General features: G+C 40.3%; 1 long non-coding RNA gene across 1 annotated transcript; it reads left to right on the top strand.

Annotated features, from left to right (window-relative positions):
* Positions 1-597: 597 nt before the first annotated feature.
* Positions 598-8869, top strand: LOC146493624 (uncharacterized). Its single transcript, XR_014871989.1, has 3 exons — positions 598-1554; positions 1874-5125; positions 5291-8869. It is a non-coding gene; the product is annotated as an uncharacterized LOC146493624 (long non-coding RNA).
* The last annotated feature ends 861 nt before the right edge of the window (positions 8870-9730 follow it).

Raw genomic sequence — 9730 nt, 5'->3', positions numbered from 1 at the left:
TTCAGTTTTCAGGCCCCTCTTCTGTGGAACCAGCTTCCAGTTTGGATTCGGGAGACAGACACTATCTCTACTTTTAAGATTAGGCTTAAAACTTTCCTTTTTGCTAAAGCATATAGTTAGGGCTGGACCAGGTGACCCTGAATCCTCCCTTAGTTATGCTGCAATAGATGTAGGCTGCCGGGGGATACCCATGATGCATTGAGTTTTTCCTTTCCAGTCACCTTTCTCACTCACTATGTGTTAATAGACCTCTCTGTATTGAATCATACCTGTTATTAATCTCTGTCTGTCTTCCACAGCATGTCTTTTATCCTGTCTTCCTTCTCTCACCCCAACCGGTGGCAGCAGATGGCCGCCCCTCCCTGAGCCTGGTTCTGCCGGAGGTTTCTTCCTGTTAAAAGGGAGTTTTTCCTTCCCACTGTCGCCAAAGTGCTTGCTCATAGGGGGTCATATGATTGTTGGGCTTTTCTCTGTATCTATGAAGTGCCTTGAGGCGACATTTGTTGTGATTTGGCGCTATATAAATAAAATTGAATTGAATTGAATTGAATTGAATTGAATTGAATTGAATTGAATTGAATTGAATTGAATTGAATTGAATTGAACTTCATCACGGCACCTGTTAGCGGGTGGGATATATTAAGGAGCAAGTGTAGATTTTGTCCTCGAGGTTGATGTATTAAAAGATTTGACCGAGTCTGACAAGGGCTAAATTGTGATGGCAGGACAACTGGGTCACAACATCTGCAAAACTGCAGTACTTGTGGGTGTTCCTGTTCTGCAGTGGTCACCATTCATTAAAAGTGGTCCAAGTAAGGTCCAAAGGCAATTTGTGTGGTCTGATCTAACAGGCAAGCTACTGTAGGTCAAACTGCTAAAAAAAAACCCCGTCATGCTGATAAAAAGGTGCCAGAATACACATAGCATCTCAGTCTGCTGTGTATGGAGCTGGATAGCTGCAGATTAGTCAGGGTGCCCATGCTAACATTAGAACTGGACCTGGCACCAGGATGCACTATGGGAAGAAGGGAAACCAGTGAAGCAATGTGATGTTTTTGGGCAATGTTTTTCTGGGAAACCTTGGGTCCTGCCCTCCATGTGGATGCTTCTTTGACACGTACCATCTACCCAAGCACTGTTGGAGACCTTGTACACTCTTTCACAGAAAAAGTATTCCATGATGGATGTGGCATCTTTAGCACAATAATGTGCCCCGCCACAAAGCAGAAACAGTTCAGGAATGGATGAGGAGTACAACAATGACTTTGAGATGCTGACTTGGTGTCGGGGTACCCCAAATCACAAGCCAACTAAGCATCTGTGGGATATGCAGGACAAAAAAGCCCAATCCACAGAGATCCCATCTCACAACTTACAGGACTTAAAAACAAACATCTTGCAAACATCTTGGCGCAGATACCACAGCACACCTTCAGGGGTCTAGTGGAGTCCATGTCTCGACAGGTCAGGGCTGTTTTAGTATAAAATGGGGACCAACAAAACATTGGGCAGGTTATCAGAGTGCTATGCCTGATCAGTGTATAAAGAGTTTAGGTCAGGGGTGTCAAAGTCAAATACACAGTGGGCCAAAATTCAAAACTGGAACAAAGTCGCGGGCTAACATTAATATTTATTGAAAAAAAAAATCTTCCTCCAGATATAAGAATGAATCTTTTCTTATGGACTCAAACAAGTTTTGCTGAAAAGCTGAATATGGAACAAGCAAAGTTTAATACTAAACAATATATATATTAACTGTATAATACCAGTAGGCCAGCTCTAATAGTAATTTGGTATGGCTTCGCGGGCCAAATGTAATTAGGCTGCGGGCCAAATTTGGCCCGCGGGCCAGAGTTTGACACCTGTGGTTTAGGTTTTACATGGGCTCTGTGTAGGAACACATCTTAGCAAATAGACACAACATCCTGAAAAAATGACGTTGCTTTTAAGACCATAATATTGCTCACGGGTAATCCTGTGTGTTCTAAATAATAACTTATTTATATATATAATAATAACGGGCCACATTTCTTTCTCTTTTGGGCCACATGCTGGAAGGCTTTATTATTGCCCTAATGCCTCAGGGTATGGCCCTTCTCATTGCTCGCCTGTTAGACAATACTTTTAAGCTAGTGAATGGTCATATTTGTCTACATAGCTATTTGTCTGTATCACGTCACTTTTCCATTTTTCCAGACATGATCGTGCTTAATGAAGAGAAATATGGAGTCTAGATATTCTGGAAATGACCAATAACCGATTAATGGGATTAGTTTTAGGGAAAGAATACGGCCCTGATATGCCGAGCCTAATTGAAAACCACGTGAATATCACAGATAGATTTCATATACACAGTGATCTGTGTTTCCTATTACATTCACAGTGGTTTTCTTTCTATTTGTCATTATTCTGTCATATTTAAGACAAACATTAAGGCAAAGAATAAAATATATCAACAGTTTAACATTACCCAACAGGCCACAAATGCTTATCAATATTTTATTTTTAATTATTGTTTTTTTTAAACGGTTCACTTGTAGACAATGATCAAATCCCCTCCCTTGTTCTGAATTTAAAACACAACACATTTCTACGGTACAATCTGCACGTGAGCGGCCATCACTCTGACATACACACAGCCTTGTGCACACATTTGCAGAGCAAGAATGGGGGTGGGGGCATGCATGCTGAAACCACTACTAGATAGCCTGCAGACTCCCAGAGAGGGAAACAGCTGAGATGGTTGTTATGTAACTCACAGTTACATAAAAGTTATCGCTACAGTTAAACACGTCCTATAGATTTAAAGCCATGGTAACGACAGGCAGACTGTATCGTCTTGCATGCAGTATTTACAAAAAGGGCTTTTGGGCTCTCTGTAAAGCAGCATTTGATTACTCTGAGATTTGAATCATCAGCTGCACTTTAGTCCTAAACAGCTACCCGCCAACAGTTAAACATCACTGGGATACATCGAACTGCAGCTGCACTTGCCTTACCATGCCCCAGAAGCACATTATACCTGCCAGGCTTCCTGTCGACAATTAAAGCATTACCATTTTCAGATCAGCTAATGATTGGATCTCATCGTTTCTGTGACGGGAGGGAAAGAGAGGAGGAGGCAGGCTGGTGGTGCAGCACACTGTGTTTGTCTGGACTTAAAAAATGGGTCAGGCTTCCTGCTCCAGCCACAACACACACCAGCATGGCTGACTGCTTTTGAAAAGAAGGTTCCACTACTCCTACAACTAAAGAGGAATGCTTCCTGTGGATCAGCTGCTGGTGACACAGTGGCTGCCCAGTAGGAGATAATGCAACCCCCCCATCATGCAACCGCTTGTCTTCTGTTTCATCGGCTTTGAAAAGTCCATGTAGTCAAACCCTGTGGACAGTTTCTCTTCTTGTAAGCATATACCAGTATATTGAATCTTTTATGTACTTCTATATTAATATAGTTTTTTTCTGTTTTAATGAAAACTCATCAGAAAATTACAAATGAGTAATCAAGTCTCCTAATTCAAAGCAATGACCTGATTACAAAAACAGATTTTTTTTTCAGGCCCCAGTCTTAGCCACAAGGCTGAATGTATGAAAAGATAATCACAAACACACACACAAACAAAGTCTCGCCTCCCCAAATGAGACCAAATCCTCTACCACACACACACACACACACACACACATCTGCAGATTTTGGCTGGTGCTGCCTCTGGACAGTGCTGACAGACAGCCCTTCTGTGCCTCCCCTTGCCCTCCCCATCTCAATGTGTGTCTGTGTCTCACTCACCCGTCTTTGTCCTGCGAAGCACCAGAGATCCAGTTAGAGAGGGAGACTGATGCTGGCAGGCTGTGAACGCCATCTGCTCCTCCGCAGCCACACTCAGCTGACTGGGATTGAATACAGAGGACACTAAAGGCTCCTATTGATCCTATTGATCCTATTGATAGCTGAAAACTACGACAGACTGACTGTCATCTATCATGAGAGCAAAATAGCCAACAGCTAAGTCAGATTCAAAATATAGTTTGATATAAAGCATGCAGGGTCATTGCTTCATTTTTGGCTGTGATTTTTGAATCTAACATGCTAGCTAACATTCCACTTTGAGGTTTTGTCTCATGTGGTGGAAAAGGTCTGCTTTTCGGATATCAGTTTGGTGCTCAGTCTGCCTTCAGACTGTGCAAAACCAAACTGTTTGTGTGTCAGCTTACATTACTGTCATGACTATTTCTCACTGCTACCTCTGACATTGTTTAAGAAACAGTAGAAGAAGCACAACCTGGGCCCTTTTCTCTTGTATCACGCAAAATGAAATATTTGATTTGATCAGATTTAATTTATAATACTGTTCTGCACCCCAATACAAGCCTAGTAACTGTGGAGCTGGAGAAAAAAAGCCAGTTGGCATAGCTTAAGTTTTCAAATGATGAGGAGACTGATAATACTTTCACACTAAAGCCAGCAGACAGTTAACTTAAACAAGACCTTTGTCACACAGACTGACTAATAACCACCTGACAACAACTTACAACTACCAGTCCCTTGGGAAAAATGAGCATTCCATGACCACTTGTGAAAGGTTTTCTTCATATATGAAGGGAAACCAAACTTAATTTAGGCTTTACTTGTGTTATATTTGTCTAATATTAACATTCTGAAACACTGAAGTTTGATAAACATAAAAAAAGAGTAATCAGAAAGAGGCAAACTCTGCACAGCATAAGATCCTAAATCCCAAAAGGTTGATTCTGTTCATCTGGACGTAACATTTTCAGTGGGAGAAAGATTTTGTCACTCATCCAAGTGACTTCTTCAGTGTTAGCTGACTGCAGGCTTCCCCAATCTTATAAACAGTACATTTGCACAATGACTGAAGAAGTCACTTGGATGACTGGCGAAATGTTTCTCCCACTGAAAATGCTACGTCCAGATGAACAGAATCAACCTTTACTTACTCGGATGATTGAGCATGCATCAAGACAAAGATAGATCTATGCGATGATAATAATGTGCATGCATGTGTGTGTCTTTATTTGTTTGTTTTTTCAGGAAAGTTCTAAAGAAGTTCTAAAAGTCACCCACACAGCTTCATCAGCTGTCATTTGCACAGATCATGCCCCAACAGTGGATATATGGTAAATGGTAAATGGCCTGTATTTGTATAGCGCTTTTACTAGTCCCCCTAGGGACCCCAAAGCATTTTACAGTCCAGTCATCCACCCATTCACACACACATTCACACACTGGTGGAGGCAAGCTACAGTTGTAGCCACAGCTGCCCTGGGGCAGACTGATATAGTACTCAAAGGCACCTTTCCTCTAATTGTTGTCATGGTCTGTGGTTTTGGACTCTGGATTTTGTGGTTTTTGAACTCTGAAATCTGCTTTATTATTTAGCATTCTCTGTTGTTGACTAGAATCCAAGTTTTGATAGTTTGCATTCTTAGTTTATAGCTTTTAGCGTGTTTCTTTATGTTTGTGGTTGCATCCATTTCTTTGTCCTCTTTAGTTCATCTTAATTTGCATTCTTGTTTCTGCTGATGTTTAAAGTTATATTTGAATCTTAATGTTTTAGTTTATTTCAAGCCTTCCCAGTATCCCTTCTTGGCTTGTCAAATCTTCAGTTTTGTTAGTGTTAAGTTTCTTCCCGTTTAATTTGATAGTCATTTGTCTTATGTGCCTTCTGTTTAATTATTTTCCCTAACCTACTGTGAATTGAGCCACTTCTGAGGACTCATGAGTAATTCTGTTTTACTTCAGTGAAGCCATCCTGCCTGCTAGTGATTCTACTAATTTGTTAGTGACACTGGATCTGCCTTTATCCATCCAATTAGTATAACTAGGCACTGGTCAGCAGCCCGGTGGAGCAAAGAGTATTTCATGTGGATATAGGCTGAATTCTTGCTGATACATTTCACTGAAAGCAGCTTCAAAACCAACCTAAATCACTGCCCCAAATCAGAAGATGAAATGGAATACACGTGACAGCAATAAAAATAGATTAAACTGTAGGCCCCGTGGTTACAAATATTTTCAGCAAAGCATCACTGTGACTGAAAAAACACTGATCTGCTCCTGCTGTCATCAGAATAACACAGAGCTAAAAATAGCTTAAAATCAAATAGTCTGAGAATGGTCGATAGAAGCCGAATTCAGCAGTAGCTCCTGGAATTTACATAATGCCTCACAGTGGTTTTATTGAGAAAAAACAAAACAAAACAGTGCCACATGAGAGAAAAAGATTTCGAGGTAGGACTTCAAAGATACTGTTTATCACTAGATTGGATCTAATAAATAAATTAGATGGAAATATGCAGCACATGAGGCATTTTAACTGCTGGAAAACAACATCTTGGTATTTAATTGCATTAAAAGTGATTGACCATTTTAACCCAGTTTAGGGGCAACAATACAGAAGCATGAGGGTTTAATCATGTAGAACTACTCAGTACGGCGACCCCTTGTAAATAAGCAAGCAGCTAAAACAGTCTTTTTAATGGCTGTGTTTGCTGACCCCACTAGTATGTATCAGCAGAAAAGAAAGACTGAATTCTGACACACTGGTCTGAAAAGATTCTTCAGTTCTTAAGTTAAGTTAATTTTATGGTAGAAAAGTGATTAGATAAGAGAGCGGATGGGGGAATTAGAACAACTTCAGTGCTGAATGGGTCACAGAAACTCTGCCAGAGAGAACGAAAATGAATTTATTGTCCAGGAAGTGAATATTGGTTGGTAAGTTAATTGAATCAGATTGAATCTTACTTGCAGAGAGGCAGAGTATTGAATAAGTACTGAGTCAGCAAGTGGGTATCCTCGGGTTGCAGGAGGTGAGTGGGCAGACAGGCTAAGTGTGGGTCGCAGATGTTCGGAGGTCCAGGTATCGATGAGGAAGAACAAAACCAGATTGCAAGTTAGTTGATTCTTCTTCCAATAAGGCTCTCAGGTGAAAGGTGAGAATGGTGTGGCCAAGAAGTATAGCAGCATCTGTCCTTATACCTGTACCCTGTTGATTCAATTGCCAGCAGCTGAAGAATGGTTAACCCACACTGAGTAGCTGTGCCCTAAGGAGGGGACCAGAGACAAGCCAATCTCTCAACTCCACCTCAGAAAGAAAAATAATAAAAATTAGAGAGAAGTGGAAAATAAATAACAATGCAGAGGCATGTCAACCAAGACAGCCCTACAACATCCAGAGCCTTCAGGAACTCAGGGCAAACCTCTTCCAACCAAGGGTCCTTGCCACCAAGGAGTTGTTTAACTGCCTCAGTGACCTCATCCCGGACGAGTTGACAAGTTGACCCCTCATCCCCAGACTCTGCTTCCCCTACAGAAGACGTGCCAGTGGGATTAAGGAGGTTCTCAACGTATTCCTTCCACTTTCCATTTCTATTCAACCTTTAGTAAAGTTTGCAAACCCAAAGAAATGCTGGATTCCATTGCTGCTGGTGGGATTGGTCATTCCACAACAGCTTTCCATCTTTACTGGACCACTCTCCAAGATGTAATAAGCTAATGAAGGAACCATGGAGCTTTCACATAAAATCCCTTTTCAAGGAGTCTCAGGAGGATCTTTTGAATGTTCCTGGTGTTGAGAAAGTGATTTGAGAAGATTAATATATTATACAAATAGACAAAAAAAAGAAAAAGAAATTGAAGATATCTGAACATTATATTAGCCAGAGCTTGGCAAACTGCTGGAGCAAAATAACCAACCAGAGTGTTAAAAGCAGTTTTCCATTCATCACTCTCAGATGTGGACCAGATGATATGGATTTGAGACCTTTGGAAAAGATGGTGGTGCTGTGTATACTTTAAAGGCAGGTATTATGATTTGGATAGTCGATGGTCTTAATGTCTTATCTTTCTTCTGTATGCTCCTCTGATGTTAACTCTGTGTGGCACTCTTTCAGGTAGAACCAGATCATCCTGACTCAAAAGCTCTTCCTTCTTAGACAGGGCTTCTTGTACTGCAGCTGACCCAGTGGTGTCCAAATTATGACCAGAGTGTTCTGTCATTGTGTGTGATGTGTGAGGCTGGACCCACAAAGCAGACACAACAAGCAGATTTAAAAGTTAAGTGAATTTTAATGGAGGTCTGCCAGAGGAGAGAATGAGAATTAATTGACCGTTCATTAAGAAAATAGAACAGGTTGATGTGATAACTGAACAAGAGGAAAAACAAAACAGCTTGGGTTGTAACCATACTGCAAGTAAGTAGATTATTGTGCCAGCAAATTCCAAACAGGGCTTTCAGATGTACAGCAACAACACCAGTCTGGCAGAGAACTGTAGCACCACCTGTTCTCCATATACTAGTAGCCTGATGATTCAGTGCAGTCAACAAGGAGGAAGGGCTGAGCCACACTAAGAAGCTCCGCCCTTAGGATCAGACCAGAGACAAGCCCACGCCTAAGCTTGAGAATGTGCAAAAGACAGTGAAGAAAAGAGAGAGCGGGGGACAACCCATCAAGTTCTGATGAATCATAACAACTGGTCCAACAATTAGTCATATTAAATAAAAAAAATTCAATAAAAAAGTAGAAGAATGAAAAAAATGTCAGGTATCTGTGACAAGGTCTATGTTATGGAGTTCTGTATTTTTCTAGGCTTATACCAGCATACATTTACTACCATGTGTTAGTAACCTGTGGATAGTGTTAGATGGAGCGCTAACATAAAGTCTTTAGTTTGCAGGTATTTGATGAATGAAGGGGGCAAGGGTGGTGTTTATTCTCACAGTTCAAATTGTGATTTAAAAGTTAACAAACGGTAGTCAAGTGGAGTGGTGACTTTTTATTTAGTTTTTAAAAAAAATTGTTTTCAAATGTACTGTTTTTATATGTATGGGCAGTCATAATTACGTTTAATATAGACCTGTGTAGTGGATAAATGTAGAGCCTATGATGTAGCATGTGCAAGTGGCCATTGCTGTTGCCAGTATTTGTACATATGCATAGTGTGTCTGTGTGGTTGTGCAGTTATGCTGCCAAAACACTAGTTGGCGGTCTCTATTTAAGTTGATCTGTTCTCTTCTGATCAATTTGAAAAATGGTTGCAGAATAAGTACCTGGAAACTGGTAGGGGGGGAATGGTGGTACACAGTGAGTCAATTAATTATTGCTGGCTGCATAGACATGATGCGTAGTTACATTTCTCAGGAAGTGCATTTCAGATTACACTGAAATTCACAGGGTATTGAATGGGTTAGCAAATAATGACTAGAAGAAGAAAGACAACTAAATCTCAACTATATATGTTTCAGGGCCGGTACAAACTGTGTTTCTCCATATAGGTTTTCCAGAAACATTACATGTATCAAAATGTGTATATTTGGTTGAATGAATACCTGATTTTATGTTTTTGTTTTGTTTTCCAAACAAAAACACTAGCACTTCCCACAAATGTATGTTGAACCACAACTAGCTTCCAAAATCAATTTACCCCCCCCCCACAAAAAAAAAACGAACAAACAAACTGAAAACAAATACAAAAAACCATTTTAAACATGAATTACTCTGTTAAGTGAAAAGCAAACTTTTTTTAAAAAATTATTTTATTTTAACAGCGAGAGAGAAACGGGCTTTTAATTTACATTCAGCAGGCTATTGTATTTAAATAAATGGGTGGAGCCACGGTGAAAATCACTATTAGGGGTATGATCCTGTAAATATTGGTATTATATATGTTTCGAGTACACTGCTATGGACTGTTGCTTCACACGGTTTGTTT

The sequence above is a fragment of the Neolamprologus multifasciatus genome, chromosome 22 (assembly GCF_963576455.1).
Source record: "Neolamprologus multifasciatus chromosome 22, fNeoMul1.2, whole genome shotgun sequence".
NCBI lineage: Eukaryota > Metazoa > Chordata > Actinopteri > Cichliformes > Cichlidae > Neolamprologus > Neolamprologus multifasciatus.
The sequence above is the reverse complement of the archived record's forward strand: the minus strand, read 5'-3'. Positions and strand labels throughout refer to the sequence as shown.